General features: G+C 36.2%; 1 non-coding gene across 1 annotated transcript; it reads left to right on the top strand.

Moving 5' to 3' along the window:
- The first annotated feature begins 1271 nt into the window (after positions 1 to 1271).
- LOC131156845 (small nucleolar RNA R71) lies at positions 1272 to 1379 on the top strand. The gene has a single exon (XR_009137114.1). It is a non-coding gene; the product is annotated as a small nucleolar RNA R71 (small nucleolar RNA).
- The last annotated feature ends 11302 nt before the right edge of the window (positions 1380 to 12681 follow it).

The raw sequence follows: 12681 nt of genomic DNA, 5'->3' as shown, positions 1-12681 counted from the left end.
ATGAAATAGTAGGTGACCCAGGATCCTTGTACTTAGGTGGTGTGTGATTTTGAATAATAGCACTAACTTGCTCAGTGAGGAAGGCCTTTTTCTGCACATTCAGTTTGCGTTTTACAGTGCATAAATCCTTTAGAAATTTAGCATAAGCAGGACTTTGTTTTATAGCATCTAGAAGTGGAATGTTAATCCTAACTTGCTTAAAAATTTCCACATGCTGTTTATCCTTGTGCAAAGAAACCAAACGTTGTGGAAACGGTGCAGGTATGGAACATGCATCATTATGTGGATTTAAAGTGTTCGACTCACCACTATCAAGAGGAGGATTAGCATTTTTACATGAACTTCCAGCACTATGGGTAGGGTCACCCAAAACCTTACCATTCCTCAAAGTTGTAATAGCTTTCATTGATTTCACATTGCTCCCTTCACCTGAATGCTGAGATGATCGACTGTGCCCTTGTGGATTGGGCTGGGGTTGAGCTGGAAACTTTCCTTTCTCCTGGTTACTCAAAGTGGTGGTTACTTTAGTGAGAGTCCCTCTGATGTCATTGATGGCCTGGGAGTTTTGGTTGTTGATCGTGCTCTAACTCTGCATAAACTGTTGTAAGCTAACAGTTAGATGTTGTATGGAGTCTTCCACTCCTCTTCTTTGCATTTGGGGGGGCTGATTTGGAAAATGAGGTGGTCCCAAGTCTTGGCTAGTGGCTGCATAAGGATTATACTAACTTGGTCCCTACGTAGATGGCCCCACTTGGTCATTTTTCCAACTGAGATTTTGATGATTTCTCCAACCCGCATTATATGTATTAGAATAAGGTCCAGAAGAATTCTTAGAAACCATATGCACTGGGTTAGATTGATCAAGAAAAACTTCCTTAAAAGTAAGAATAGTTGGACATGCATTAGTCACATGCCCTAGATCCTCACATATGCTACATTTTTCAGTAGATGATGGTAAAACGTGCATTTCATTTACCTTCTTAAGTTCAATGGACTCTAACCTTTTAGACATCAATGCAAGCCTAGCATTCAAATCATCAACTTCTTTCAATTGATACTTACCACCCCCACTAATGCATTTTTGCTTCTCAGATCTATCATACACATCAGAGACATCCCAAGATTGGGCATTTTCAGCCAAGTAATCAAAATAATTAAAAGCTTTTTCAGGCCCTTTATTGAAAAACTCACCATTGCACATTGTTTCTACAAATTGCCTCATCTTTGGTTGCAATCCCTCATAGTAAAAACTGATGACCCTCCAATTTTCATACCCATGGTGAGGACATGCATTTAAGAGATCTTTGAAACGTTCCCAACACTGATAAAATGTCTCCACATTCTTTTGGAAAAAATTCATGATTTGTCTTTTCAAAGCATTAGTTCTTTGCATAGGAAAAAATTTCTTTAAAAACTCCGTTTGCATTTCTTGCCAAGTCCCAATGGATCTTGGTCTTAAGGAATTCAACCAGGTTTTTGCTTTGTCTTTTAAAGAAAATGGGAACAATTTCAATCTTATTACCTCCTTAGTGCATGTTCTATCCATGAATGTGGAACAAACTTCTTCAAACTCTTTAATATGCAAATATGGGTTTTCAGATTCAATGCCATGAAAATGAGGTAACAATGGAATCATCCCAGGTTTAAAATTAAAAGCATTCGCATTCAAAGGTAGAATAATGCAGGATGGGGTGCTGGTCCTAACAGGTTGCAAATATTCTTTAAGTGTCCTATTAGGGTTCTCCATATCATGAGGTTCATTTTCAGCCATGATGCTACGCGTGTCAGATGGTGATTCAAGTGATTCAAGTGAAATAGGTTCACTCGATGATGAGATGGATGAGTCTGTCCTGACTAGTCTAAATGTGTTATCTCTAGCCCAACCAGTCATACAAACTTAGTATAAATGCAATAAAAGCAAACAGGTCAAAGGAGAGGAAGTAGATATCACCCAGGTTGTGAAGACGTTCACAGCTCTAAAACACCTCTCTAAACTCTGAGAAACACTTTGATGACACCAATTAGTCCCCGGCAACAGCGCCAAAAACTTGACTCGTTCTAAGTTATGCTTCCAGGTGCAGAAGTGTCAAGTTGTATCAAGGATGAGTCCAAGATCGTATTCCACAAGGACCACTGAGTATCAAAGTATTTATGCAAGTTTAGTGAAATCCTATAGCTGAAAAATGGGGTTTGAAAATCTTTTTCGTCTTTTACGATTTTGAAATCAGTAAACAAAGTGAGAGAAGCTTGAGTAAACTATCCAAATGAAACTGAAATTTTATCAATTTTCCAAAAATGTAGATCTAATAACGCAACCAAAACTGAACAGATTAACTGAAACAATTTTACTAAACACTCGGGTTACGGGTTCAACGTCTGTTTGCTTCCACATTTTACTAATTTCCTAGGCCTTACTCCTTTTCTTGTTAATCCAATCAAGGCATTAAGAAGATGAAATTTTATTACTAACGATCGAGTAAATTAGCCACATCCAAACGGAAGAAAATAAAAACTCTTATTACGCATCAACCGAATTTTATGTAAAAATAAGTTGATTAAAATCCTAGACTAAATCAAGGTTTTGATGTGCCTAACGTCAACAACAAAACAAGAAGCAAGAGCTTGCGATTTATCAACGATTCCTTCAATTTTCGGTTTTAACCAAATAAAAGTTTAACAATGATATCATAGGATAACTAATAAACCATGGAACGCAAACGACATCGACCCACAACCCGAGTTACCGAACTTAGCCACTCATGCTTGTAATAGAAAAAAAAAAAAGTATGAAAATCCTAGTCTACTTAAGGAAATACCTAAACACGCATTATTAAAGATGGCAACTACAAATAAGGAATTAAAACATGCAATGGAAACTCAATCAAACACACACACATACACTAAAAATCAAACCTTTAATATGGATCAATAATTCAAACCAAGAACTCGAACAAAAATGCAAACACATCAAAAATCTAAACTTTGAATGATAGCAAAAAATAAAAATATGAACTTTAACAAAACTGAAAAAATATGAACTTTGACGAAACTGACCATAACTAAATTAATTAAATAACTTGGAACATTAAACTAATCTACGGAAAAAAATTTAATCGAAAGAGAATAAAAAAAAAACAATTAAACTTCAATAATAATGAAACACCCCAAATAATATTCAAAATCTAAAAATAATAATAAACTCAAATAAAAAGTTAACAATATTCAACTGATTAATTAGTAATAATAAAAGAAAGAGAAAATATAACAGAGAGAGAGAGAGAGAGAGCAGGGGCCTGGCTGGTGAAAGCAAGCTATGCTGCTGATCTTCATGGTAGTTGGGTTGGAAGCTACAGCTTCTGTGAGGTTGCTGCTATGGCAAATGGTTGTGTGATCTTCTGGAGTCTCAGCTGGTATCACAGAGGAGAAGGTGAAGCTGCTGCGAGTGCTCTGTGTGGCTGGTGCGAGAGAAGATGCTGGCCGCTGCTGTGAAGGAAATGCTACTGGTGGTCTTCACGGGGGCTGGCGGCTATGATGGCTTTCGGCAGCAAGGAGACAGAGGGAGTTCAAGAGAAGCCCGCAGGGGTTGTCTGCTAGTGTGGTCGGGTTCCAGCAGGAGCTGCTGTGGCTCACGGGTTGGTCTGCGCAGAGGAGGGGGTAGAAGAAAAGGGGAAGAAGAGAGGGAAGGAGAGTGATGCTGGGGGCACAGGGAGTTTGCAGAAGGCTATGGGGAGTTGCAGAGTGAGAGAGAAAGAGGAAGACAGGGGAAGAGAAAAGAAGGAGAAAGAGAGGGATATAGTTAAAGGAAGGGAGAGACAGAGCAAGAAATAAGAAGAACAAAAGAAGAAGAAGAAGAGAAGAGGAAGATGGAGAGTAGCCCGCAGAGCTATCTGGGAAAGAAGGGAGAGAAGAAGAAGAATTTAAAAGATATTGGGGGAAGCCATAGACCCGGTTTAGCCAACCCGACCCGACAACTTGACCCGACCCGGCTTGCTTGGCCGGGTCACATTTTTGCTCTTTGTTCACCACAATATTTGACCATTTTGAAGCTAATTTCTCACAAATTTTAAAACACAAAAGTTGTATATAATCCTTTCCTCTTTTTCTATAAATTTGAATTGCCTCAATCGGAGTTTGGACGGAAAAGTTATGCATGAAATACGAACAGGTGTCAGTTTTGGTTCCCGGGACTTTTCCTGCGGTAAAAAGGATTATCAAAAAATCGTAAATTGCACAATAAAACTCAAGAATGATAATTTCGGCACTTTATTAAAATATTGGAAAAATTTGGACACTTAATTAAAAATATAAACCGTAAAGACCGGATTAAAGTGCCCAATTACGCAGTTTTGACGTGTAATCAATAAGATAAGTATTGAAATCAAATTGTGAAAAACAAAGAAGTAGAAAGTAGGACAGGCGACTGATGTGCTGCTGACTTTATTACTATATGGATAGAACAAGAGCAAGCAACTAACCCTACTAAGTCCAGTCGACTGACTCTACACTGATTTTCAAAATACCTTGAATTTGAAAAGCTCAAGCGACTGACCCTCGGGCTATAGTCGGTTGAAGTTTATGTTATAACTTTTAAACAGCGCTTATAAAGTTTCCAAATTTGATTTCTTGGGCTCCAAACTTAGAGAATACTTAGGGAATATGGTAAGAAACTTTATTAATCTATATATACATGATATTTTGGCATAACAAAATACAACATCAAGCACATACGAATCATAATTTCATAGTTATCTTGCTGAAAGCTTTTTTGAAATATTGTTTTGCTGTTGCTAAATTAATTCACAAATTTCTGATATGCTCTACTGAAATTCTCAAATCTAAATTAGAACCTTGGTGATATTACTCTGAGCTTTATCATATTTATTGTGTTTTGATTGATGTATACTGAATTTGAATTGTACAAATATGCTCTAACCGAAAGTACTGCTTGTAACAAAGTTGTTCCGTGTTTATGTTTTTGTTTAATGATTCAGGATTGTTGGATCATTGCCTAACGAGAGGGGTGTTATCGTTAGAGAGGGATCTCCACCTCGAACAAAGAGAGGTTGTAACTTCACTTGGTAACGAAGTTGGAAAGGAATCCTCACAACGTGTTGCTTAAGGTAAGGATATAGGCTGCTAGTCAAACCATGTAAAAAATATGGTCTTCAGCTCTTCTTCCCTTAATATTTTTACATTCTTGCAAGTATATAAATTGAGTGTATGCTTATTTAATTGTTGAGAACTTGCTGGATATTGGGAGTTTGTTGAAATCCTAATTTTGATTGGTATTTGAATCAAAGAACACTACAAAAAAAAAACTAGTTTTAGTGACGAAATTATTAATGATAGTTTGAAACGATCATTAAAAGCGCTTATTAGTGACGATTTTTTATAATACAGGTATTAGTGACAGTTTTCAAGACTGTCACTAATAAGGAACTTTTAGTGACGGTTTCCAAACCGTTACTAATAATTTTGTCACTAAACTATCGCGGGAGGCCACTTTTCGCACTAAAATTTACCAGGAAAATATTAGCGACGGTTTCTGAAAGTTAAGGTGTAGTCCCAAGAAGGGGGTGAATTGGGTTATTAAAATTTTCTTTATAAACTATTCATGAATTCACAACCTTTTTGTTACTTTATTAATCACACAATAATGCTTAGGTGTTTAACCAATCCACAAACCACACTCAATCTTAACACAAGCAATCAACAGACAAATAATCCAATCAAACACAATAAACAAGCTGCAACACTTTGTTGATTTCAAATACTCAAAGTAGAGTTTGGTTGTAGCCCTGTATTAATTTGATTCAAGCCCTGTTATGAAAGAAATTTGTTTGCTTTCTTTCAACTAAGATTTCCACAAACGATCAACATACTTTCTTAAGTCAAATGTCTTCTCAATCTCGGTTTTGGTTTCCTACATGTTGACTTTTTGAGTTCGATCCCTAGTTTTGATAATGACAAATCATATGTTACTAATGTGTGTGCCTAGTACTTGAACGAGTCATTAATTCAAAACACACACATGAGAAAGGATTGATGGAAGCCTGAAAGACATAATGATCATATCGTATGGTGTATTTCATGATTAAATGAGCAAAAGAAGAAGAAGACAGTTATTTTTTTTTTTGTAATTGTATTTAGTTTTTTCTATTTAAGTCTGTAATAATTATTCCAAAGATCTATAATAATTGATGCATATCATGCATAATAAAACTATAACCTCAATAAAGACCATAGGAACAATCAAAGGCCATAAAGACTCTTTAGGGCTAACTTCGATTGACCGACGCCAGGTCTTTTAGGCTTAGTCAAAGAGTCTTGACCTTAGAGAGACCCTAAGTCCCTGCACTTCACCTATGGAAAGTAATAGGAGTAAAATATAACCTAGGTTGAAAATTGAAAAGAATTCGAACCACCAAACCTTGGTGTTGAAAACGCCTTGATCGACCGAACGTAGGGAAAGTCAAAATGTTGACCTGACTTCGAGCGACTAAACTTATTTAAACTAAACATTCACGGTCGACCGAACTCGAGTCTTGACTTTTCCTAGCGTCCTCGGGCGCCTGAACTTCAAGTTCATTTTGAGCTTGGGCGACCGAATATTGAAGTTCGATAAACTAAACTTCTAATCACGCGACCGAACCTCAGACAGTTTGAAAAATTGCCTTATTCAACCACTTGAACCATTTTTTAGGCACGTGAACTTCAAAAACGCCCTTTTTTCTTATATGTCTGTTCGAGTGACTGAACCTATGACTCGGTCAACCGAAACTCTTGGATTGGCCAATTTTTACCACAGATAATTAAAGGTAAATCAAGGTTATTTTTCTTAAACATATTTAAAATAATTTTAATAATTACCTTTATGTCCCAACAGTAATATTTTTGAGTGTGCCTATATATATATATGTTCATTTGCACAAATTAAGCAAGGATAAGGGATTTTGATTAGCAAAATTTCCTCTGAATTTTTTAGAGTTATTTCTTCACATTCAAATCCTAATACTCATCCTTTGCTCATCCTTTTGAAAAATCTTTGAGTGAGATTATACTAAGATTACCAACACTCCTTTCTATAGCTTATACTCTCATTGGCTTGATTGATTGTTACTTTTTTTGAGAATTAGGCCAAAAGGTTTTCCCCGGGATTTAATCTATAAATTCTTTGTTGGAGAAACCTTATTTAGCTTGTGAGTTTTTGCATTTTGATTGCAAGACTCTTAAGCTTGTCTTGTATTGTGAAGTAAATATTTTTGACAAGCTTCGTTTACAAAATATCTTTTGTGCTTAAAGTTTTTGAAAAACATTTTGAGATATTTGATTATATTTACGAAATCTTTGAAACCTGATTTGTGATTGATATATTGATATATTGTTTCAAAAATAGTTTGAGAATACACTCTTATTCTTGATTGACTATAAACATTAGATTGAGTGTTATCACACATATTGCACTAAGCTTATAGTTCTGATCTTGTTGATGTGCATTGATTATTACTTGTACGTATTGGTACAAATCTTCTTGTCTTTAGAAGCATTTGAATTGTACGTAAATTTCATATTCACTGTTGTATTCCAGGCGTGGCCTTAAGGGGGTGTTGATCTAGCCCATAAGGATTGGTAGGGCCTTCTCCACCCTGTAAGGAGAGTTTGTAAAGGTTAAGGTCAGTCCTAGTGTAATTTGACCTGGTTGTAAATGGTGCCGCTCCACCCGTTAAGTGAGCAATAGTGGTAATCCTCGGGCATGCGAGCTGAGGCGGGGACGTAAGCAATATTTGCTGAACCCCGATAACATATCATGTGTGCACTTTACATTTCAATTCTTTATATTTACTGCACATGTATGTTATTCTCAACTGTCTATGAATGTTGTGCATAATTTAATTTCCGCACATTATATTTATCTGCACATTTAGAATTGCATAGATAGACCCTAGGTTCTGTATATACTATTACTGGATCGTTTAACCTAGGAGATAAATTTTTTAATATCCAATTCATTCCCCTCTAGGGAACACACCAATTCCAACACTGCACTTTGAATACACACCACATAATTTATATATGCAGAAAATAAAAAGGAAAGTTAAGAGTGAGACCAAGATTATCATGAGGTTCGACTTATCCCCAGCCTACATCCTTGCCTCAGGCCAATACCACCTTAGGTTTCCACTATACCGTTCCTTTTTGGGTGGAATAAACCGTTACAAGCCTCCTTAAGAGTAAAGCACACTCTCCAAGCAATACCCCACGCTTGGTCCAACAATCCAAACAACCTTGAACCGTAAAAAACTACAAGAAGAAAATTAAATAAGTGTGTACAAAGAATGCTCTCAGATAGAGTTGATTAGTACAATATGAAATCACTAATATACTCCAATCAAAATATCAAAATGAATGAAGTATGAAGCTCAAGAATTTTTTCACCAGTATTCTTCTCATAATAAGATTCAAGAACTCAGAACTTTTTCTTAGAGAAGAAATCAACAACTTAGAATGATCTCAGTTGATTAGCAGCAATTCAGTAGGCAAGAAAGCTTTGAGAGCAAGTGAGCTTTGAGAGATGCTTTTCAATTCTTGGTAGTGATTTGATTTCATAAACCATGTATTTATAGGCTTAGAAAGAGTCAAATTCGTGCTGCCCAAGATTACTTGGAGTGCAAGAAAGTTTCGACTATGGGTTCAGTCGCTTGAGCCTTCAGCCTACTATTTTATTTTTTCTGTTGAAAATAGGGTCAGTCATCTAAGGTCCAACTTCAGTTACTTGATGCTACACTGCCTCTTCAAAATTTTTTCAAGAAAATCGGTCACCTGAACTTAATCTTCAGTCGCATAAGGAAATTTTTCAGGCGCCCAAGCTTTAACTTCAGTCGCCTAGACAGACAAAATTATTGTTTTTCTGTTTAGTTTTCAAAACCCTTGACTTTAATGCTTTCTTACATTTAAAATATATTTTTATGGGTTTTTAAAATAATGTCTCTAAGTCCATTTTATCCCCTAAAGAGCTTCTTATCATCCCAAATGATATTTAGAGTTGAAGTACTTACATGAACCTTCCCAAAACTTAAAACCTATTTTGATCTTTGAAGTCTTCATGAATGTCCTTTATTTTTCCCTGAGCTTGATCATTCTTTGAGTTTCATTAGCTTTAACTATCTTGAGTCTCCTTGAGCTTCCACTTGATCACTTTGTAAATGTAGTATGACTTTAAGCACTTGGTGATCTTTGGTCATTCTTTCTTGATCCTTTCTAAACTTGTCATTTTAGAATTCCTGAAATATCATCACTTGAACATGAATTAGTTAAACCATCCTTTATTTGTTACCATCAAAACAGGATGTGAAAGTTTTGTTAGGCCAACAATCTCTTCCTTTTTTATGATGACAAATAGGAGCAAAAATGAGAAAGCCTTGAAAAGCTCCCCCTTACAAGAAGCATACTTTTTAACAATATCAAAGTGATGATTTCATTTAAGTTCAAAAATTAAACAATCCTATGAATTATAAAGGCATGTCATTCATTAAAACACATTTTTATGTTGTTTATATCCTTATTGTATTTTCTCTCCCCCATACTATAGGTCATATGCATTTATGATGATAGGTCATATGTTTTCATATTCTCATATTTGTGATATGCATTTATTCTTTCATTTTCATATTCTCATATTTGCTCTAGAATATCTCTCCCCCTTTGACATCAATTAAAAAGAGATAAGAATCAATAATTCAAAGAGCTATAACATAAGAAGCATAAGCATATGTATATATAGATAGGCATCAAGGTCCAACAAGCCATAAGTATTGAAGGTTACAGACCAAAATTAACATCAAAAGCAAACAAAGCTGTACAAGACAAAATGAAAACATAGAGCTATTTTTTAATACAATGAAAAAGGGCTAAGCTAATCATTAGCATTACCATCACTTTCTTTATCAGCATCATCAGTGTCATCAGCATCATCAACCTCTTCTTCTTTTTCATCTCCTTCCTCACTACCTTCTTCAGATGCTACATCTAAGGAATCATCATTAAGAGGAATAGAGCTAGTGTCCATAGAGTCACCATAAGATGAACTAGCCCTAGCATGCTCAATATGCGTAAGACGCTGGTCTAGTGAAGAGAAATTGTCCTGAAGGGACTGAAGACCTGCACGCATATCACGACTGAATGATGTGAACTCAGTGTAGAAAGGTGCGAACCATGCAGGGGTTTCAACTGTAGGGCCATGGTGTTGATCCTGAGGAGGATGAGGAGATATAGATGTTGTCCTTTGCGATCTCCCTCCTTCCAAGAACCAACCCTCATTGTGTTTTTCATAGCCCATCTGTTTGAGGGTTGTAGAAGTAAAAAGGTCGTACCAAGTTCTTTTGATGAATAGTTTTGAAGGAGTCGTAATACTAAGATTGGCAAAGATAATATTGAGAGCACCATAATACAGAAGGGTGACTCGATTTGCTTCCAACTTAGCCCATATCCATTTTAGAGTTAGGCTTGCTAAATCAAGTTTCTTTCCTTTTAGCAAGCACCACAACACAAAACAATCGACGTATGAAACATGATCATACGAACTGGTGCATGGTAGGATGTTATTGGTGATGATCTTATGAAGTATTTGAGCTTTCAAATTTAGTTGTTCGTATATAAGAGGATGCCCAAAGTAAACAGGTTCATTGACCATAATGAGTGGCAGAAACTCTTTGGGTTTTAAACCTTGTTCGAAAATCCATGATTAGGCAAAGGTGGGGCATTCAAATTCGCTTGGAGTAATATGGAGAATAGGAGCTAAAGTTTGAGGTATTAGAACTATCTTCTGGCCCCTAACTTCGGTAGTCAAAACATTCTCCCCATGAACCATGTTAGCATAAAATATTTTGACGAGGTTGGGAAATAAGCCTTTTCTTGATAAATAACAAAATTTTTCCAACCAATATTTTGAAATAAAGGTAGGATTTCTAGGAATTCAGAGTCAAAGAAACGTGTGTCAATAAATTTACCAAAGATTGGTTCAATGAAGCGAAGACAAGTTCAATATATATGCTTCAAATGAAAAGTGACCAACCATTGTTCGATGTTGGTGTCATCTTTTCCTAAAGAAGAACCCTGATTTGTAGTTGTATTTTGTATGAGGCATTTTAGAATCAGAAAACAAATGAACACATCAATTGGAAACCCTGGAAATAGTGGGAAAGATGTAGGATCAATTAGGGTTTCGTGCTAAAATATATAAAGTACCCACGACTTCAGGCGCCTGAAGAATAGGCTCAATCACCTGAAGATTTTCTAAAGGTGAATATCAACAGGCAGTAGCACTTCAGTCGCCTGAGGTCTGAAGCTCAGGCACTTGAGCCCCTATGTAGGTGCCTGAACTTTAAGCTCAATCGCTTAAAGTCCTCAAATCTCTGAAATTCTCTTTATTCTTAACCAAAAACCTTCCCAACTCACTTCTTTACTATGTAGCAACCCAAGTTCTCTTCTAATGGATATAAATCTTTCTTCAGAGAGAGGTTTTGTAAAGATATCCGCCCATTGATCATTTGTGTTTATAAATTCAAGTATGATACCTTCTTTTTGAACATGATCCCTTAGAAAGTGGTGTCTTACGTCAATGTGTTTTGTTCTTGAGTGCGATATAGGATTTTTTGAGATGTTTATAGCATTGGTATTATCACACTTAATTGGAATGGTGGAGTATTCTAAATTGTAGTCTTTTAGTTGTTGTTTCATGTATAGGGCTTGTGCACAACAACTCCCAGCTGCAACATACTTAGCCTCAGCTGTGGATAAGGTTATGGAGTTTTGTTTCTTAGAAAACCAAGACACTAAGGATCATCCTAGAAAATGACAAGTCCCGCTAGTACTTTTTCTATCTATCTTACATGTTACATAGTTGGATCCGAATATCTAATCATTTCGAATCTGGTGTCCTTAGGATACCAAAGACTTCTTCATTAATATAACCATTTAAAAAAGCACTCTTCACATTCATTTGATATAATTTAAATTCTTTATGATATGCAAATGCTAAAAGCATCCTAATTACCTCCATTCTAGCTACGGGAGCAAATGTTTCGTCGTTGTCATGCCCCGAACCCGACAAAAGGACCTAGGGTGTGATGTAGTGACCTAACATGTCCCTGTATCATAAAAAACACGAATGATACTATAATGAATGAGGATTTGACCCCGTGGGGTTCCCATATACCCTATACACATTCACATAGATGACATATACGCAGCGGAAAAGTTCATTCTATACATACAAAGTACCATTCCAGAGTCTATACAAATAGAGTCTAAGCTCCATAATACAAAACATAACCCAAGGTACCAGCAATACCCAAAACGACAACCTTGTTATAGTCCAAGTTTTTACACTAATACCCTACGCAATAAACCAACCACCACGCTCCTAACACAATGACGCTACTTCCAGTTACTCGAAAGACCTGAAAACATGTATGTACGATAGGGGTGAGACACCTCTTAGTAAGAAAGAATCAGGTTATATCGGTGTGTGGCATATGAGTGTTATAATGACATATAAAAATATACACAATTTAGTTCCAATATTTTCACAAAATAGTTCCCAACACACACATGATCAGGTAACCCGGTGTCATCACACCCTTCGGCATGAAGCCAGCCCACATTACACAGCGTCCCTGGCAC

The sequence above is a fragment of the Malania oleifera genome, chromosome 5 (genome assembly GCF_029873635.1).
Source record: "Malania oleifera isolate guangnan ecotype guangnan chromosome 5, ASM2987363v1, whole genome shotgun sequence".
Taxonomy (NCBI): domain Eukaryota; kingdom Viridiplantae; phylum Streptophyta; class Magnoliopsida; order Santalales; family Ximeniaceae; genus Malania; species Malania oleifera.
This window is presented reverse-complemented; position numbering and strand designations above follow the sequence as displayed.